The sequence below is a fragment of the Canis lupus genome, chromosome 15 (genome assembly GCF_048164855.1).
Source record: "Canis lupus baileyi chromosome 15, mCanLup2.hap1, whole genome shotgun sequence".
NCBI lineage: Eukaryota > Metazoa > Chordata > Mammalia > Carnivora > Canidae > Canis > Canis lupus.
Window position 1 is genome coordinate 58,964,319 of NC_132852.1, and position 18,266 is coordinate 58,982,584.

The 18,266-nt window shown below is 37.4% G+C and overlaps 1 protein-coding gene and 1 long non-coding RNA gene across 7 annotated transcripts in view; one reads left to right on the top strand and one right to left on the bottom strand.

The window, feature by feature from the left end:
- Positions 1-18,266, top strand: part of CNTNAP2 (contactin associated protein 2) — a 1,976,111-nt gene that overhangs the window by 1,403,125 nt on the left and 554,720 nt on the right. The window lies entirely within an intron of this gene.
- Positions 3,718-18,266, bottom strand: part of LOC140605317 (uncharacterized) — a 34,659-nt gene continuing 20,110 nt past the window's right edge. Inside the window, exons 3-4 of the long non-coding RNA XR_012008032.1 lie at positions 16,129-16,464; positions 3,718-4,315 (exon numbers count right to left, since the gene is read on the bottom strand). This is a non-coding gene — a long non-coding RNA (uncharacterized lncRNA). The remainder of the gene's footprint in view (positions 4,316-16,128; positions 16,465-18,266) is intronic.

Genomic DNA, 18,266 nt, shown 5'->3' on the forward strand with positions numbered 1-18,266 from the left:
TCTCCACGGAGGACAGTTGGGACCAACTGTTCCTTTCCCATCTTTACTGTCCTAGCCACCTGGCCGCCTAACCAAAAGTCTGCCCAAAACAGACGTATCTTATTAAGGGTGATGGAGTCTCAGTTTTATGAGTGATTGGTAGATCAGATGTGTTCCAAGTGCACAATTTTACAATACTCTGAAAACAACACACTGTGATCATGAGATGCTTCTAAGCCCATCGTATTTTAGTCTCCCATCACTGTGTATGTGTGTGCATGTACATGTGTGTGTGTTTTCTTTTTTCTTTCTTTTTTTTTTTTTTTTTTTTTTGGCCAATTCCCCTTAGCTTCATTGCCAAGCCCTAGCTGATCACATAAAGGGATATAAGTAGAGCCTCCATGGAGAAAGTTCTCGTACATTCCATAACAGAGGATCACTTCTGAGTTTGGTTTTAAGTGTCCTATTTACTTAGAACTGAGCCTTGATTAAGGTAGCATCCTATGGAGTCTAGCCACAGTATTTCACTGACAAACCTCCGGTCTGCACCAGAAATACATAATCTCCCTCAGTTCCTCTGAGATGGTTTTTACACCCTGATTAGCCCATCTGGGAATCTCCCACCTTCGTATCATGTCTTCCTTGCTCCTCCGTTTGGGTCATTATTCTAAAACCCTGATCCTTCCTTCCTTTTCCCTCTCAATGACATCACACTGACAGCTCCTCGGTCTTCTTTCTCTTTTTTCTTCTTTCTTTCTATATTTGAAACCACAAGCTTTTCAGGGTTCCAAGTTTTAGTGATTCCACCTCAAAGATGCTCCAAGTTCTCTTGCAGAACTGAATCTCCATACAAATTTATGTCGTTTGTGATTGACAATTTAATTACAGTATTATGTCCCTTTTCTAATCAGTCTGGGGACAACTTGAAATCTACAGTGGCTTTAAGAAGATTTCCTTGAGAGCAATTAATTACTTGTTGACCCACCCTGCCCATTCTGAGATAAAGTTTATCTTGCTTGTGGGGCCCTGGACTGGCCAGACGCATCCCCACAATGGAAGAACACCAAACTGGAGCTTCAGCGGTTGCCAGTCATTCACATAGCAGGCACCCCTGCTGAATCCTTTCCCATTCAAGAGCAATAATCACATGGAATGATTTGCATGATAAAAAAGAACATTCTCATTAATTTTGCAGATTGAATCAAGGTGTGTGGGAAGGATGGAGATATAAATGTAAATGACCTTCACAACAGGCTAAGAAGAAACTCGCTAGAGCACTGAACCTAGTGATGTTTAATAGGGATACGGGTTAAGTTGTACATTAAAATGTGTTTCAAAAGTAAGGATACATAAAATAGAGTCTAAGTCACTGCAAGGTAAAAGTCATGTAAGAAACTTACTGAATCTGAGTTAGAATTGTTGTTCTTTTCTGAGCATGTGCCTTAGCGAATCTAAAGACGCCACCATTTGGTTGTATCCTTTGTTAAATTCTGGGAGATCAGTAACTGAATTACAACTCAAACCTGCTCAAAGGGAAAAAGCAACTTGGGAGCCCATGTGATTAAGAAGTCCTCAGACTTGCACTAGCTTGGGGCAAAGGTGGATTTGAGGACTCACAAGTTATCATCTGGAATGCTGGTCTCTCCTCTCGGTTGTCCTTTGCCTTTCTTGGCTTCATGCTGCTTTCTGCTGGCAAGCTTATTCCTGGCACGCCTCCCTGGGACTCAGAGCCCACCTCTGATGGGGTCCTGTGCCTCTTCCCAGACTAATCGCTGGGTCCAGGGAATGGGATCTTCTGTGGCACCGCACACAGGCCCACCTGATTAACATTTCCGCAAGATTATGAGGGGAATGGGGATGATCCTTCCCCAAAGGAAGAAGTGCTGGACGTATTGAAACCAGGAAAGAGCAGCAAGGAAGAACATTTCCTCCAGACTCCCAGGAGAGATGGTGATGATTCAAGGTGCAAGTCAGGAAGGATTTGGGAGAAGATGAAGTCATCCAAGTGGTTTATAGGGCTGACAGGATAGGAGGATTACGTGGAGCTTTCCAGATTCTGGGGTATGGATCAATAAGTAATCGGACAAAGGTAAATTTCCAAGAAGGACTTTTGTTTATTTATTTGCCTTTATAGAAAACAAATACAACTGATCGTAGCACATTGGAGTGGGGGAGATGAATCACAGAAGTCAGAGGGAGAAAATGAAAACTATAACCGCTAATAACATGTGGGGCAATTTCCTTTGTGCTTTATGCGAACAGCACACACGTGTACTAATCGAAATTACTCCACATCAACATTGCATTTTTGTGTAAAACATAGAAAATACTTGGGCACATGACTAAACTCATCTACAATTACAAAAGTTTTAAATGGCCAAGTAATAGCGCATTGAGTGGATGTACTCTAGTCAGTGATCTATGTCTGTTTTTCAAGCTTAAGTTTTCTGTTTTATTTTCATAGATAACATTCTGATAACATTTGGGGACCATATCTCTTGTCATTTCCCCAAGACTGAATTCTAGTGGAATTACTAAGTGGTGCAATATGAACATATAAAAATTCTTGGTCTCTGTTGTGATATTTCTACACAGAATATTACTCTTTTTACCAGCAACATGGTGAGATGATCTTTAGTACTGATGGTGAATATTTTTTTTGAATTAAATTATGAGGTTTAAGAAGCAAGCATTCTTGTTTCCTTACAGTACCTATCATTAAAATCACTTAATAAGCATGTATTAAATTTTAGAGAACAAGCCTATAACCCACAGCAAAATGTATGTTTTAAATTCTGAGCTACAAAGCCAAAGGAGAGAGTTTGTGTTAATGAAGGAAAGCTCTGCTCATTGTAGCATGGACAGCACTCACTGTTGTTGAGGATATAGGGAAATGACTATTCCATAAAACTGTAGTTTTCAACCTGGCAATATATATCAAAATTGAAGATGTGCGCCCTTTAACATAGAAATTCTATATTTGGAAATCTAGCCAAGAAGGTATTTGATCAAATGCACAAAATTATGCTTGATGATCATCAGTAAGGTTATAAAAGCATCAGAAATATTGAATCTAAGTACTCATACCCACCAGTATTAATTTAAAATAACCGTGGATATTTATTTAGTGGGTCCACTGCAGTCATTATGAAGGAGTATCTTGAGTCAGTATCGTCCATATTGAGTTCTTGTTCTACTTCAGCCCTAAACAGTAACAACTTTGTGCCCGTGAGCAAATAGCTTATCTGTGATTCATATCTGTAGAAGTTCTTTTCCATTAAGAAGCATTAAGCATCTAAGCATTAAGTCAGATTTTCCACTGGAAGAGCTTACCATGTCCTAGTTATTATAATTTTTATGATTTTTATTAAGTGGAAAAATATAGATTAAATTGTTGACATGAGCAAGTGATTAAGTAGCACAAATGAGGCATATATGTATGTGTGTGTCTGCATAGCGATCCAAAATGACGTTAACCAAAACATGCATTGTGATTTCCTCTTAGTCAGAGACCATTGGGTGATTTTTGCTTTCTTCATGTTTTTCTCTTTGGCTCAAATTTTCTGCAAGAGTATTGCTATCTATATGATCACACAGAGTTATGATACCATTTATTTTTTTAATCTGATTATGCAAGAACTTCTTTAGCAAGTCCTGTACTTTCTAGGTGACCTGCCCAAAGCCATGTAGCCCAGTAGTTCGAGAACAGAGTCTGCTAATCCCTAGCGTACGGGTCAGGTGACTGCTACCAGCTAAAATGATCAAGGGAAAAAGAAACCATCAATAAGATTAGACTAAAACAACTAGAAGATTCCAGACTGTAAAATCAAAAAGCTAGAAATTCTGCCATAATTGGCTATGTGACCTTGGGCAAGACTCATGATCTCTCAGGTACCACTCTCCGTTTGTAAAAACATTCTCTGAAAGCTCTTGTCGAGCTAAGTAAAGAAGTAAACTAAACTGAGGCAAGGGCATATTGTCAGAAATTGTGCATATTCAGGAATAGCAGAGGAATTGCAATTTAGAAAATGCATGTTATACCAAACCACAGATGAGTCTATTGAGGGTTTGGGGCTGGCTGTATTTATGGGCACGGAATGCAAAGGCAGGGAAGTCCAGCCAGAGTGCAAGCAGTATGTTCACTGGTTTGAGGATGGGGAGAGATTCTTGGTGGAGATGCATTGGTAGAGATAAGTCTGTCTTCGATAAGTTAGGCATTTATGGGAAATCGGTCTCTTAGCTCTTAGATGCATTCTTCTGAGGGTGCATGCATGAGATTTTCTATTTCATGTCCTCCAATTCCACTTTAGATTGAAACCCTTTTACATTCCTGTACCTGTAATATAAAGAATGAGACTTTTGACGTAGAGGAAACATACTTATTTAGTTAGTTACTAGTTTGTTTGTTCTAACAAAATCTTAAAATACATTGTTAGACTATTTATTCATAGTTGGGGTGAAGGAGTGTGGTGGCTGATTCTGCACTTAAAATCTGAAAAAAGCAAATTTGGTAAAAAAAAAAAAAACACTAAAGGGAACGTGTCTTTAAAATTATATAAAATCCATGACCTTGATAGTTTATCTATGCTCAAAAAAATTTCTTAAAGTTTTGGATAAGGGGTGGTGGAAGGGGAGGACGGCGGGGGTGGGGGTGACTGGGTGGCGGGCACTGAGGTGGGCACTTGACGGGACGAGCACTGGGTGTTATTCTGTATGTTGGCAAATTGAACACCAATAAAAAATAAATTTATTATTTAAAAAAAGTTTTGGATAAATGTTTGATTAGGTATTTATCAGAGAATATGGGAATTCATATTCACAACTGTGAATTCATTGCCACAACTGTTGAGTTTGAATCATGAGAGGCAGTCATGATCCCTCTGCACCACTGTCAGAAGCCAGGATAAACATGGATAGAATATGTGCAAACACCAGCTGTCCGTCTTGTGCTCTGTAATTTCTAGATGAATCTTGATTTCTTAATAAAGTTCATGAAGTTTCCAAATATATACTAAGCCCAAAATGATCACAGGCCAAAACCCAGGTATTTTTCTAACATGTTTTCCTTTTCATTTTACTATGAAAATACTAGAAGGAATACCTCCCTTGAAAGCCTACATTGTACCAGGCAGTGTATCTGGGAGTTACCTGCATTATCTCATTTAATCTCCACATTTGAGCATTAGGATGGTATTATTCCCATTTACTCAAAGGACCAAATCAAGGCCTGGAGGTTAAATAAAGGTACACGTTGAGGGGAGGGGGTTGGATGTGGTGGATCTGAATCTGGCCACAGCTTATTCTGAGGAGCAACACATTGTCCCCAGCCCCAAACATGCTGGGCTGTGGATGCTTAATGAGGATCACGGTGGCTTCGGTGGAATTACTCATCTGACTTAATGAGTCTGCTCAACACCAGAAGGCATTCTGTAGAGTATGTTTCTTTGACCCAGATTTGACTTCCTTTTAGCCTTTTTAACATTGACTTCCTTTTTAACTAAAGGAAGCAGCACATTATCAACTCATGTAACATAGGATATTTTCAGAATGTGTAATAATTTGTTCTGCCCAAAGAAAACCTGTACTTTGTCTTTTCCTGAAAGATAATCATCAAAGTATTCCCCTTGAACCTTTTTTCCCCCTCTAGATTATAGAGGATGTGCAAAGACGGGGAAGGAGCACTCCCACCAGAAGTTATGATGACAGATGAGCCAGCTTAATTGTGACAGGCAGTGTTTGGTCCTATTCCTGATTCTTCTGTGAAAATGGAGCCAATCATTCAATCAGCTGGGAGGCTGGTCCGTAGGGTGTGCCCCTGTGTGTGATGTGTATAGGAGGGGGCCTTCCGTAATTGCATGAGGCAGACAATTCATCTGGAAGCTCAAGAAAATGAGAGGGGGGGGGGTGGGAAATGATCTCAAAATGTCCATCTGGGTTTTGAAAAGTAGAGATTTGAAGTTGTGGCAGGCTGCTTTGTAATTAAATCAGTCGCCGGGTTGGTTTTCATAGCAGTCCAATTCCAGATGTGATCATAGCACAATGAACCGTGCCTTTATAGACGTTACATTTCCCGGGATCAAAACATCTGCCAGGATTTTCCTCCCAATTTCAAGAGTTTAAATACCACATTATTTTGAATAGTGCTTTTCTCTACTGGTGTTTTTGTATCAGGGAAAACAGTTGGAGGGCATGGCGTGGAATAACAGATAAAGGGAAACCTCCCTCCTCTTTTTATAAAAACAGAATTCACTCTACTCACATCCTGCTGTCCAGCCTTGATTCACATGGGCCAATTTCTCTTCTGGCTACTAAGATAAACATAGTGTTTCCTGAATAAAGGTGATCATATTTTCTTCTCTGTGATATACCAATCTTGACGGGTTAGGATAGACTTGTTCTCTAGATACACGATCCATTATATAGAGAGGGCAGCTCACTCTTCTGTGATTTGAACCTGGTCTCTAATTTATTTCTATTTTGAACTGAATTTAAAAGCCGATTACCCATCAGAAGAAGAGACTGGCATAATCAAGTTAGACAAGGCAGGCTCCTTGGAGTCCTTCTCAGGTAGCTTTTCTAATAGACTGAAACTAATGCTGGGACTCTACCTGTCACTAGAAACAGTGTGTGATTCCCATGCAACTGTATGGGTTGGTGTGAAATGCTCTCTGAGACCCTCAGACAGTGCGGATTCATCTCAGTTCTGAAGCACTGGACGATTGCGGAGACTTTCTCGTGTACTAAAAATTACATGCAGGCTGAATCAACAGTGATTCAATGGTGGTGGATACAATGAAAATAAATTATGTAAATGAACTGTGAGAGTCATTAGAACTGGAAAAGTTGATGAGCTAATCACCATTCACCGATGACGGTGAAATTTTTTTAAATTTAAAAATTAGATTTTAAGACAGGAAATAAGTTGAGAAGCATTAGAAATAATTTGTAATGGAGGCGAAAAGTCCTCTCCATGGCATTCATCCTCTCTCCTATGCAAAAGGGATGAAGATCTCTAAACCCTCTGGAGAGATTCTAGGACCCTGACAACCTAAAGTTTGCATAACAGAGAGGTACATAAATCTGGTCTGAACTAAGGGATGAATTAGAAGTCAAAACAGAAATGGTCTTATCTGACCGATAATTCATACTTTGAGGGGCTCCTGGGAGGCTCAGTTAGTTGAGCGACTCTTGATCTCAGCTCAGGTCACAATCTCTGGGTTGAGATTGAGCCCCTCAGTGTGTTGGGCTCCACTGTCAGAGGGGAGTCTACTTGAGATTCTCTCTTGCCCTCTACCCCTTCCCCTCTAAAAAATAAAAATAAAAATAAAAAATAATTAAAATTTTGAAGACAATCTAAAAATAAAATTCAGACTATTAGTATCAATAAAGAAAACTTTTAAAAGGACTGATAGCATAGTATCAATGTAAACATTTCATTTTCTCTTACTATTTTAAACCTGAGTGTGTCCATCTGTGTTCACTGAAAAGGCCTGAAACCACTGGCAGCAATACACATCACCCAAGCCCAGGGGATGGACTCTCAGTACAACACAGAGGCTAATGATGTCCCTTCAAAGGGACCTAGAAGCCAGCTTAAAGAGCTCCTGCAGACAAAAAGATGATACAATTTCAACCTCAAAAAATAGAATGGCAAAAAAAAAAAAAAAAAAAACAAGAATGGCTACAGCCGATTGAAGCAGGTCACATATGCAACCCCTAGTAAAACTGGCCATTCCGGTCATCAGCAAATGGTAAACCTTAGTGTGGATTTGATGGGAAATGGGGGTGGTGGGGTCAGGGTGACACTCCCTGAGCTATCTTAGCCTCACCGATGTGTCACTCAGACTTCATGTTGTGCCATGATTATGCAGTGTCAGGTAGAGAGGACCACTTCTGAGGGAGCTGGGAGGATTTAAAGTGCAGTTTGCAGGAAATACAGGGCCTAGAGAATCAAGCTAATCCACCAGAAGCGATCAGGCAAGTGTCAAATGGCAGAGACTTGAACCACATTAATTGTTGCAGTTCCTTCAATAAGTCAAAGAAAAAAGACAAAAAAGCTAAGGATAGAGTGCTGTTATTGCTTTGAAGAAATAAATGAGGGGGGTGCCTGGGTGGCTCAGTCAGTTAAGGGTTGGAGTCCTGGTTCCCACTCAGGTCATGATCTCAGGGTGGTGAGATCGAGCCCCTTGTCGGGCTGTGCATTCACCTCAGAGTCTGCTTAAGATTTTCTCCCTCTGCCCCTCCCCCTGCTCTCATTCTCTCATTGTCTCTCTCTCCCTCAAATAAATAAATAAATAAAATAATAATAATAAATAAATAAATAAATAAATAAATAAATAAATAAATAAAAGATTTTTTCAAAAATAAACAAATGATATTAAAAACCAGATATAATGCTTGGGACATTTGGGGATCCTGATTCAAGCAAACCATAAACATACATTTCTAGGGCAGCCCGGGTGGCTCAGCGGTTTAGCTCCACCTTCAGCCCAGGGCGTGATCCTGGAGACCTGGGATTGAGTCCCAGTTAGGGCTCCCTGCATGGAGCCTGCTTGTCCCTCTGCCTGTGTCTCTGCCTCTCTCTCTCTCTCTGTCTCCCATGAATAAATAAATAAAATCTTTTTTATTTTTTTTTTTATTTTTTATTTATGATAGGCACACAGTGAGAGAGAGAGAGAGGCAGAGACACAGGCAGAGGGAGAAGCAGGCTCCATGCACCAGGAGCCCGACGTGGGATTCGATCCCGGGTCTCCAGGATCGCGCCCTGGGCCAAAGGCAGGCGCTAAACTGCTGCGCCACCCAGGGATCCCAATAAAATCTTTTTTAAAAGGAACATACATTTCTAGATGACAGGGGAAATTTGAATATGGACTAGGTGTCAGGTGATCATAAGAATCATTTACTAATTTTAGTGGGAGCAATAATGTGTTGCATGATAGAAGAGAAGAAATAGTGTAAACTGAAGTATTTGTGGGTAAACTACTTGATATTTGGAATTTGATCGAAAGCATCTCAGCCAAAGGAAGGAGGGGCATAGGGAACAGATAGAAATAAACAAAACAAAAACAGCGAAGTAATAGTTTTGAGGCTTAGCGATAGATCTACGTGGACTCTATTTTCCACTTTTGGTATGCTTAGAAATTTTCATATTAAGTTAAAAATAAATGAAAGCATTGTTGAGGCACACGCAAAAAAGCCAGGTAATAGACCGTGAGACATGAGCTCCATCTGCAATGATCTATTCAATTATAAGTGTTCCTCAAAATCTTTATATGAAAGAGAGGATTGTGAGCTCTAAATGGTGCCTATACAGGTATTGGATGGAATAAAGAAAAAAAAGGTTGCTGAGTTGTGACCTTAGGCAGAAAACCTAACTCTGCTGGCAGCTTAGATTCATCTGAGTAATGAGAATTGCTGGGGAGACTCCCTAAGCTGTATCTCCATAGGTGAGTTGGACATGAGGTAAATTTGGAGAAAAAATACAGAGAGATCTATTCGTTGGTGATTTGTCACATTCCACATATTTTTGCTGTATTTTGCTTTTGCTTTTAAAAGGCCATCAGCATTAATATAATAGCAGACAATAAATAGCATTACAGTTAAAGTCGGGACCAGCTTCATGGTGATAAATATGTGCAGCCACAGGGCCTTTGCTTGGAAGGGCCCCACAGTCAGTTCAATGATTTGCTGCCACCATCTTGAAATTCTTGTACATTTGAACAGAGAGCCTCAAATTTTCATTTTGCACTGGGCCCTCCAGATTAGGCAGCCAGTTCTGGGTAAAGTGTATATGGTGGGAGAGAATAGATTTTGTAGGCTTGATTGTTTAGAATCCACTCACCTGAAGGAGTCACTTCTGTAATACCTTTGGTTTTTCAACTTCCCAACTCCTTTGGGGACAGCTTAGCAAACACAGCCTCCAGCACTGTATTATTACTCAGGGCACTATTAACTCCACGAACATGACACTCAAAGGCAAAGTCCAATTTTAAAAGATGATTATCGGATCAAGAATTTGTTCTGAAATATGGTTTTCACATAGAGGTGAGCTTGTAGTTCTAAAACAGTGAGCTTTAAAAAAAACCCTGTCTATACATAGTTTTTCTGGCAGTCTTTGTAATGCAAATGAATACCTTTTCTGAGGGTAGCTTTTTTTTTCCTGTTATAAAAGCATATTTTTACTAAGGGAGTGCTAGCAAAGCATGCAGAGTTACTATTTGGTATGCTCCTGTTTTAATAGCAATGTGATATATGAATAATAGCAATCTTTCAACGATCTCAGCTTTGGAAGTCTTTAGTGAAGTCACCCAAAAAGACACTTGGCTCCATGTGGTCTGTATTCTTGGGTACAGAAGATTAGGATGGCTGATGTTTCATCACAGTGCCAAAGTTCATCATGGTCTAAGAACACTGACGAAAGATTGAGACGTGGGTAAGCTAATCACCATTAAAAACAGATTTTAAAAGTAATCCTTAAGGTCAACTTTTAAGAAGAAACTGTTTTTGAATAATTCCTCATTCTTCCAATATTGATGAGATGCCTCTAGAAAGGAATACTTTCCATAAGAAATTAGTCTTATAACTGTTGGCAGAAAGTTGTTTTTTTAGGAATTAACCTTTTACGGTAACTCCATCTGGTCACTAGTTTTTATTACTCCAAAGACAGGAATTTTCCATTAGATTTCTAGGTGGGTTTTCATGTGATCTTTGGTAAAGAAAGGAACTAAATCAGAGCCTCTCAAATTGATACCACTTTCTACCTTTTTCTCTCATAAGCATATTTATGTTTATCATTGTTCTCTCCCTCTCCCTTTCTCTTTTTCTCCAAATAATATTTATCATGGCTAGTTACATAAAGATTTATATCTCCTTTTATAGATGTACCACAATCCATGTGGCCATCCCTCACATGATTAATTATACTGTTTCTAAAAGTTTACTGCTGCTGCATTATACATCCTTTAAAGGTTTTTCCACATTTGTTTTCTTATTTGAATATAAATTCCTAGAGCTATACTGCTGGGTTATAAGGTAATACATTTAACATTTTAGAACACACCCCCAAAATTGTGCTGATATATACTTCTGCCAAAAGTGATTTTAGAACTGTTTTCCCTGACCATTGACAATGCTGCATATATTGATTTTTTTTCAATTCCAATATTATCAGCAAAAAAAAAAATTATTTTAATTTGCATTTCTTAATTTGCATTTCTTTTTTCAACTTTATGAAGGTATAACTGACAAAATTCTAAGATATTCAAAGTATGTGAGATTTTTGACATGCAAATATATTTTGTGAAATAAATTCATTGAATTAATTAACACATCCATCACCTCACATATTTAACTTTGTTTGTGGTAAAAAAAAATAAGTTCTACTTTCTTAACGAGATTCGATTATATAATACAGTGTTATCAACTACAGACACCATGTTATACAGTAGATCCTCAGATGTTATTCACCTTACAAGTGGAAGTTTGCACACTTTTACCAACTTCTTCCTAATTCCCCCACCTCCTCAGTCTTGCAAATCACTTTTCCAATCCCTCTTTTTATGAGTTCAACTATTTTTAATCCCACAGATAAATGATATCATGCAATATTCGTCCTTCACTGGCTTATGTCGCTTAACATAATGTCCTCCACTTTCATCCATGCTATTGCAAATAGCAGATGTACTTTTTTAAGGCTAATATTCCATTGTGTATATATATTACGTTTTTCATTATCTACTTATCTGCCAATGAACATTTAAGGTGTTTCCAATCCATTTGTTTATTTAGATTTATATTTATTCCAATATGGGAATACAGATGTCTGTTGGAGATAATGATTTTGTTTTCTGTGGATATACACCAAGGATTGGGTTCACTGGATCATATGGTAGTTCTAATTTTAAATTCTTGAGAAACCTCCATACTGTTTTGCATAGCGACTGTCCTAGTTTTCATTTCCATCAACAATTACAAGGGACTTCTTCTCTCCAGATCTTTGCTAGGTTTTGTTATCTCTTGTTTTTTTATCACAGGCATTCTGGTAGATATGAAGTGATACCTCATTAAGGTTTTGATTTGCTTTTTCCTGATGATTAATGACATTGAGCACCTTTCATGTAGTTATTGACCATATATTTGTGTTCTTTGTAAAAATGTTTATTCACATCCTTTGCCCCTTTTTAAATTGGGTTGTTTCTTTTTTTTTGTTATTGATTTGTATGAGTTCCTTGTATATTTTGGGTATTACCTTTTATCAAATATGTGATTTGCAACTTTTTCCCCAGCTCCATAGCTTGCCTTTTCATTTGTTGATTGTTTCTTTTGCTGTGCAGAATCTTTTCAATTTGATGTACTTCCACCTGTTTATTTTTGCTTTTGGTGCCTTTCCTTTTGGTGTCAAATCAAAAAAGTGATTGCCAAGACCAATGTCAAGGGTCAAGGAGCTAAACTTTTCTATTTTCCTCTATGAATTTTATGGTTTCATGTCTTATGATCAAGTTTTAAATCCATTTTGAGTTACATAAGATATGGGTCCAATTTCATTCTTCTACTTATGGCTATCCAGTTTTCCCAACACCATTTGTGAAGAGACTATCCTTTCCCCTATTGTATATTCTTGACTCCTTTGTTGTAAATTAATTGGGCTCTACTCTGTTGCATTGATATATGTGTCTGTTCTAGGCAAATACTCTACTGCTTTTATTAGTATAGGTTTTTGTATATAGTTTCAAATCAGGAAGTATGATACCTTCAACTTTGTTCTTTTTTCCAAAATTATCTTGACTATTCATGGTCTTTTGTTGTTCTATATGAAATTTAGGATTTTTCCCCCTATTTTTGTAAAAAATGCCATGGAATCTCAATAGGGATTGTACTGAATCTGTAGATAAGTTACTTTGGGTATATGAACATTTTAACATCTTAATGCTTCCAGTCCATGAACACAAATATATGTCCATTTATTTGTGTTTTTTTCAACTTATTTTATCACTGTCTTACAGTTTCCATTGTATATATCTTTTACTCTCTTAGTTAAATAATCTGCATTTCTTTTATGAGATTATCAGCCATAGTTGTATATTTACTTTTGTGGGAATCATCTGCTTGCATCATTGCTCTTTTTTCCATCATCTGCCTTTTTCCTGCTGGTTGTAGAAACTCTTTCTGTATAAGCCATACTAATTAGTTGTTATGTGTTGCCATCATGCTGGCCCAGCCTGTCAGTTTTCTTTCAACTTTTCCTGTATTATCCTTCCCTATACAGAAGTTTTAATGGCTGTGTCATTAAATCTTTTACATTTTTCCTTTGGGATTTTGAGTTAATTTTCTTAAAAAGTTGCTTATCCCAATCTATTTTTAAAAGCCTGTATTTTTTTCTAATACCTTAATAACTATATTCTTAAACTTAGATCTTTGCAACAACTGATAGGTGTATTTGTACATTATAAGAAATTTGACCCTAATTTGGGTTTTTTCCAAATTTTTATCATTTTTCCCAAATCAACAGAATTTTTAGTCATTCTTCTTACGAATTTTAAGTACAACCCATATGTTATCAGAAGTAACTGGATTTCACATTAACCCCTTACCAGTTTTTCTTTTAGAAGAGTCATTTTCTAGGTAGGTAGACAATGTCTATGGATAGGGATATGTTTGGTACTTAAACTCTGCAGAGCTATTATGCATAGTCAATTCTTTCATCTTATATTTAATTTATTAATCACTTTCAAGGTAGCATACTCTATGTTGATAAGATACACAGGTGAACAAGCCATGTCTTAAATCTAAATGAAATAGGAAGGAATTGTTCTAGCCAGTTACATTTATTGGGTATCAGTTATATTCTAGGTACTGTTTTTTTGTTTGTTTGTTCTTTTGAAAAAATTTCCTTATTTAATTACCACAACAAACCTGTTAGTTAGCTATTGTTCTCTCCTATTTTATTGATAATGAACCTAAGGTTCAAAGGAGTCATTAACCTGCTCAACACTATATGGTTGTCAGAGATAGAGCCAGAATGGAAACATACATCTTATTTAAAATCTACTTCCTGGGCAGCCCAGGTGGCTCAGCGGTTTAGCGCCGCCTTCAGCCCAGGGTGTGATCCTGGAGACCTGGGATCGAGTCCCACGTCAGGCTCCCCGCATGGGGCCTGCTTCTCCCTCTACCTGTGTCTCTGCCTCTCTCTCTCTCTGTGTGTGTGTGTGTATCTCTCATGAATAAATAAATAAAATCTTTAAAAAAAATAAAAATAAAAAAAAAAATAAAATCTACTTCCTTACACTAACCTATGCTCCCAATTAATTACGTTGCAAGTCCAGTTGTAATAAATCTCTTCAATGTGATGCAAAGTGTTGTGAAAGACATTTTAAGTGAAGGGAGGCAAAATGTTGTATTTTGAAGAGGGCTATCAGATGTTGTTTGCAGACTGTCATGTCCTGTGGAGTCTTTGCAGCCTATTGTCATGATCTCATATTGTTTTCAGGAATCTGTTTCCTCTCTTCATGAGAACTACTTGAGCAGTTCATGGAGGTAATAGTTTAACTGCTGCTGGTTTACACAGGCCTGTTATTTAGGTTTACAGAGCATTAGCTTCCACATAAGAACTAAATGAAAATGTAAAATGGATTCTGGATTCATCTCTGGATTAGCAAAAGAACTTCAAAGTTCCAGAATATTCAAATAAGTCTGTTAGACATGAAGGAAGGAAGATGGTTATCTAAATAGTCAGGTAGCTGTGTCATGAAAGTAAGTTTGTAAGCCCTCTGGTTGAATAACCTCAGAGTCCACTTATGTATTAACTTTGAGACCAGGGGAAGCATCTGTCACACAATTTTTTGTTTTGATATTTGTGAATGTGTATAAGAAAGAGAACATTAGAGACCTATGTCCCACATGCTGCAAATTGCCAAGTGACTCATAATTCTGTCAACTGTTTTGGAGTGGCCCATCACCAGTCCCTTGTCCAAATATTTCTTTACTCTTACTTCCAGTCTTGATTTACTGCTTGCCTGACTTTTCCAGACAAGTGACTGCATTCTTCCTTACTTTCCTTTCTTTTTCTTTTCTTTTTCCTCCATTTTAAAGAGTACTTATTTCTGAATAAGACATTTCCTTAAATTAACCAAAGAAACGAATTTGTAGGCAGAAGGAAATTTACATTCAGATGTTGTTTAGTTTCAAAGACTGAAGGCTTCACTGCCTTCTCTGTAGCAACTCCATGTCATTTCAGTCCTACTTGGCTTCTCATGGCTTGTCCTAAGAAGGCTCATTTGAATCCCGAGACATTCCATTTGTACCTTAATTTTGATCTCTCTCAATATAAATAGAACGGAAAACCAGAGCATGAATTAGCACAGAATAATAGTGCATATGGCCCTTCTTCTTTCAACATTGCAAGATTTAAATTTTCTGTTCTTATTTTTCTCTTTTTGTATTTTCTTCATGGTTTCTGTATTTTCTTCAGTTCCTTTAAACCTTCAGATAAAAATCTGAGCCTGGATTTTAATAATTATACCCAACACACCAAAGACTGAATTCAGTCACATAAATACTGTAAACGATCAAAAGCCAACTTACTAACATGTGGTAAATTAGAAATGAAAGGTGGCAGGTGGCATAGATGTAAAAGGCTCATTGCCTTCAAGCTTCCTATTTGGAGGGCATATTTAATAATTTTAAGAAAGTTTTATTTAAGAAAAAACACCTGGAATTCTGGAAAGATAGATTAGCTTAAAACAACTAGGAAGGAGGAAATTGTCACTAAAAGAAATGGAAAGTTTATATACATATCTCTCCTAGTTTCTTAGCATGGAACAAAGTAAAATTGAAAAGTGAGTTAAACCTAGATGAGGAACAAAATTCTCTATGAGACTTCAGGACACATAGTCGTTCAGGTTCATCAATCTGATTACACAACTGGTTACAAAGGCAAAATATAGTTGTAATGAAGAAATTTAATTCTTTTAACATCAGCTGCAAGTCTGTTTCTTTGGGAAATTGGGACATCTGATAACTATTTTACTCCTCTTAGTACAAATTAATCTTCTAGAAACGTATTGATAGTGTTCCTCTCTCTCCTTTAGTTCCAGGAAGCACATAAGACTCCACACGCTAGGCAGTGAGGGACATTCCAACTGATTTCCTTACCTTAAGCTCTAGCTTGGGCTCTGATGCCCAGAATTATCAAGGAAGAGCCAAGTATCCTGTCGAAGGCCAGTTCAGCTTTGGGATGAAGTTGGGATCAGAGAGAAGAGAAGTAGCAAGTCTCTGAACTTGGTTTTCATCAGCTTAATAAATATTTTACTTCTAACAGCCACAGGCATTTGCTTTAGGTTACTGCGAAGGAACGCTGTTCTTTCTCTTTAGATTTTCTTGCATTAAGACAGTCTTCTTAGCTCCCAAAGAGTTCCACTTATCAAGGTAATAAGGTACTTTTATTACCTTATTCACTGCATTTTCCAGATAATAAACTATTCATAAAACCTTGAAGAAAAAGTAAAAAAAAAAAAATTAGGTTTACATCCATTTACTATTCCTAAGGACAGTCCAGTATTACTTCCCACATGTAAACCTTTTAATTAGTAGGTTTTGTCTTTGATCCCTGATTAAGTCTTGGATGTTACTAATAGACATGAAATTATTTTTGGAAAATAAATTATGTTCAATGTAAATATAATAATCCATTTAAAATTCCCTTAGTTCCTGTAGCCTGTTTATCTAGACTAGTCAAAGTATTCTGAATCCCATAAGACAGTTTCTCTCGTACAGCATTTTTTTAATATGAGAGAAACTTTAGACATTCCAAGTAAAATAAAATTTATTCTAAAGCAAAATAAAAAAGAATTACTGACAGCCCAGTGCTCTTTAAATGAGTACGTACAGCCTACCATTGAGAAAGAAATGTTAAATTTACTTTCTACCGAATCCGTTTGTTAGCTGTAAAAGTGCCCGTTATCCATTTAAATTTATTTCCAGACCTGAGATAGCACAACAAGCCAGATTGTCATATCAGACTCAAAGAAGCAGAGATCTTATTGAGTATCAAACTTTACTAATAACTTGCATGACACAAGTGAAGACAGAGGCAATGCATGGAAATGTCTGCAATGACTAGTCAGCCCCCAGGGTCCTTCCATGCAACGTTAGGATGTGATCTCGTCCAGATTTAATGCTTGAGATCCGTAAGTGATACATGCAGTTATCAAATGACTCCCTCTGATATATGGATAATTATATAGCTGACCTAACAATTTCCAATGGGTCATATCCCAGAAACCCATAAGTTCCTCATTTGTTTGCTAAAACAACCTAGGCAGACTGGATATAGACAGCTAGAAAGATTCCACAGGAAGGACTCTCATTATCTCTTTGCTACTAAATACCATTAGGAGGTCTGACTAGCATGTTTACAAGGAGTCTTTGTTGGGTATTGATTTCTTTTTTCTCTCTCAGCTCTTCTTGGGCATCCCCAAGGGAGAGGGGTAACAAACTGAGCTACAAAGGCTTTCCTTCCCATGACTCATCTCTGTAGCAAATATTATTATATTGTGTGCTTTTAGGTATATGGTGCTCTCCATATAATGATTTATCATTTGCAACTGACACCACACATGCTCAAATCTTCAGAATCACTATATAACACTTTTGTCACTATTGACAGCAACAAAATTTGAGCTTCACTAAGGAAAAAAAAAGTAAGCAGAACTTCCAAAGAATTTTTCCAGTCTTTGTGACTGGTTACTATTATCATCTGAGGAATTAAGATGCCTTTTCTCCTTAAATTTTAGTCTTGGAATTATTGCCAGGTCTTCCTACTAATCTCAGAATCTTCTCTCTATGGTCAATCTTCAACATTCTCACATACTCTCAGCCAATTAGAGTATAAGAAGAGACGTCGTTCAAACAAAAAAAATGATTGGAAATAAAATATATACATGTTGGAAATTTATACATTTGGACCAGAATTATAGAATCTGGTTTGAATAAATTAACAAATTGTTTTGGCTTATTTTTATAGCTCTTCCTGTTTTGTGTCAAACTATCTACGTAATGTTCCTATCCCTTTGGTTCTTAGGATGACAGAGTCCTCAGAGGCTAAATCTCCAGGCAAACCTCTGTGTTGAAATCAAATCACCTGACCTGGGTAGTTCTGGTCTATCAGTCTATTAAGTCAAAAAATTGTTACTGGACCCCTATTCTGTGGAGGGTATTATCCTGGGTGCTGGGGATGCAGTAGGAAACAGCCTACCCAGTCATGGTTACTGCCCTTATGGTTCTGACCGTTT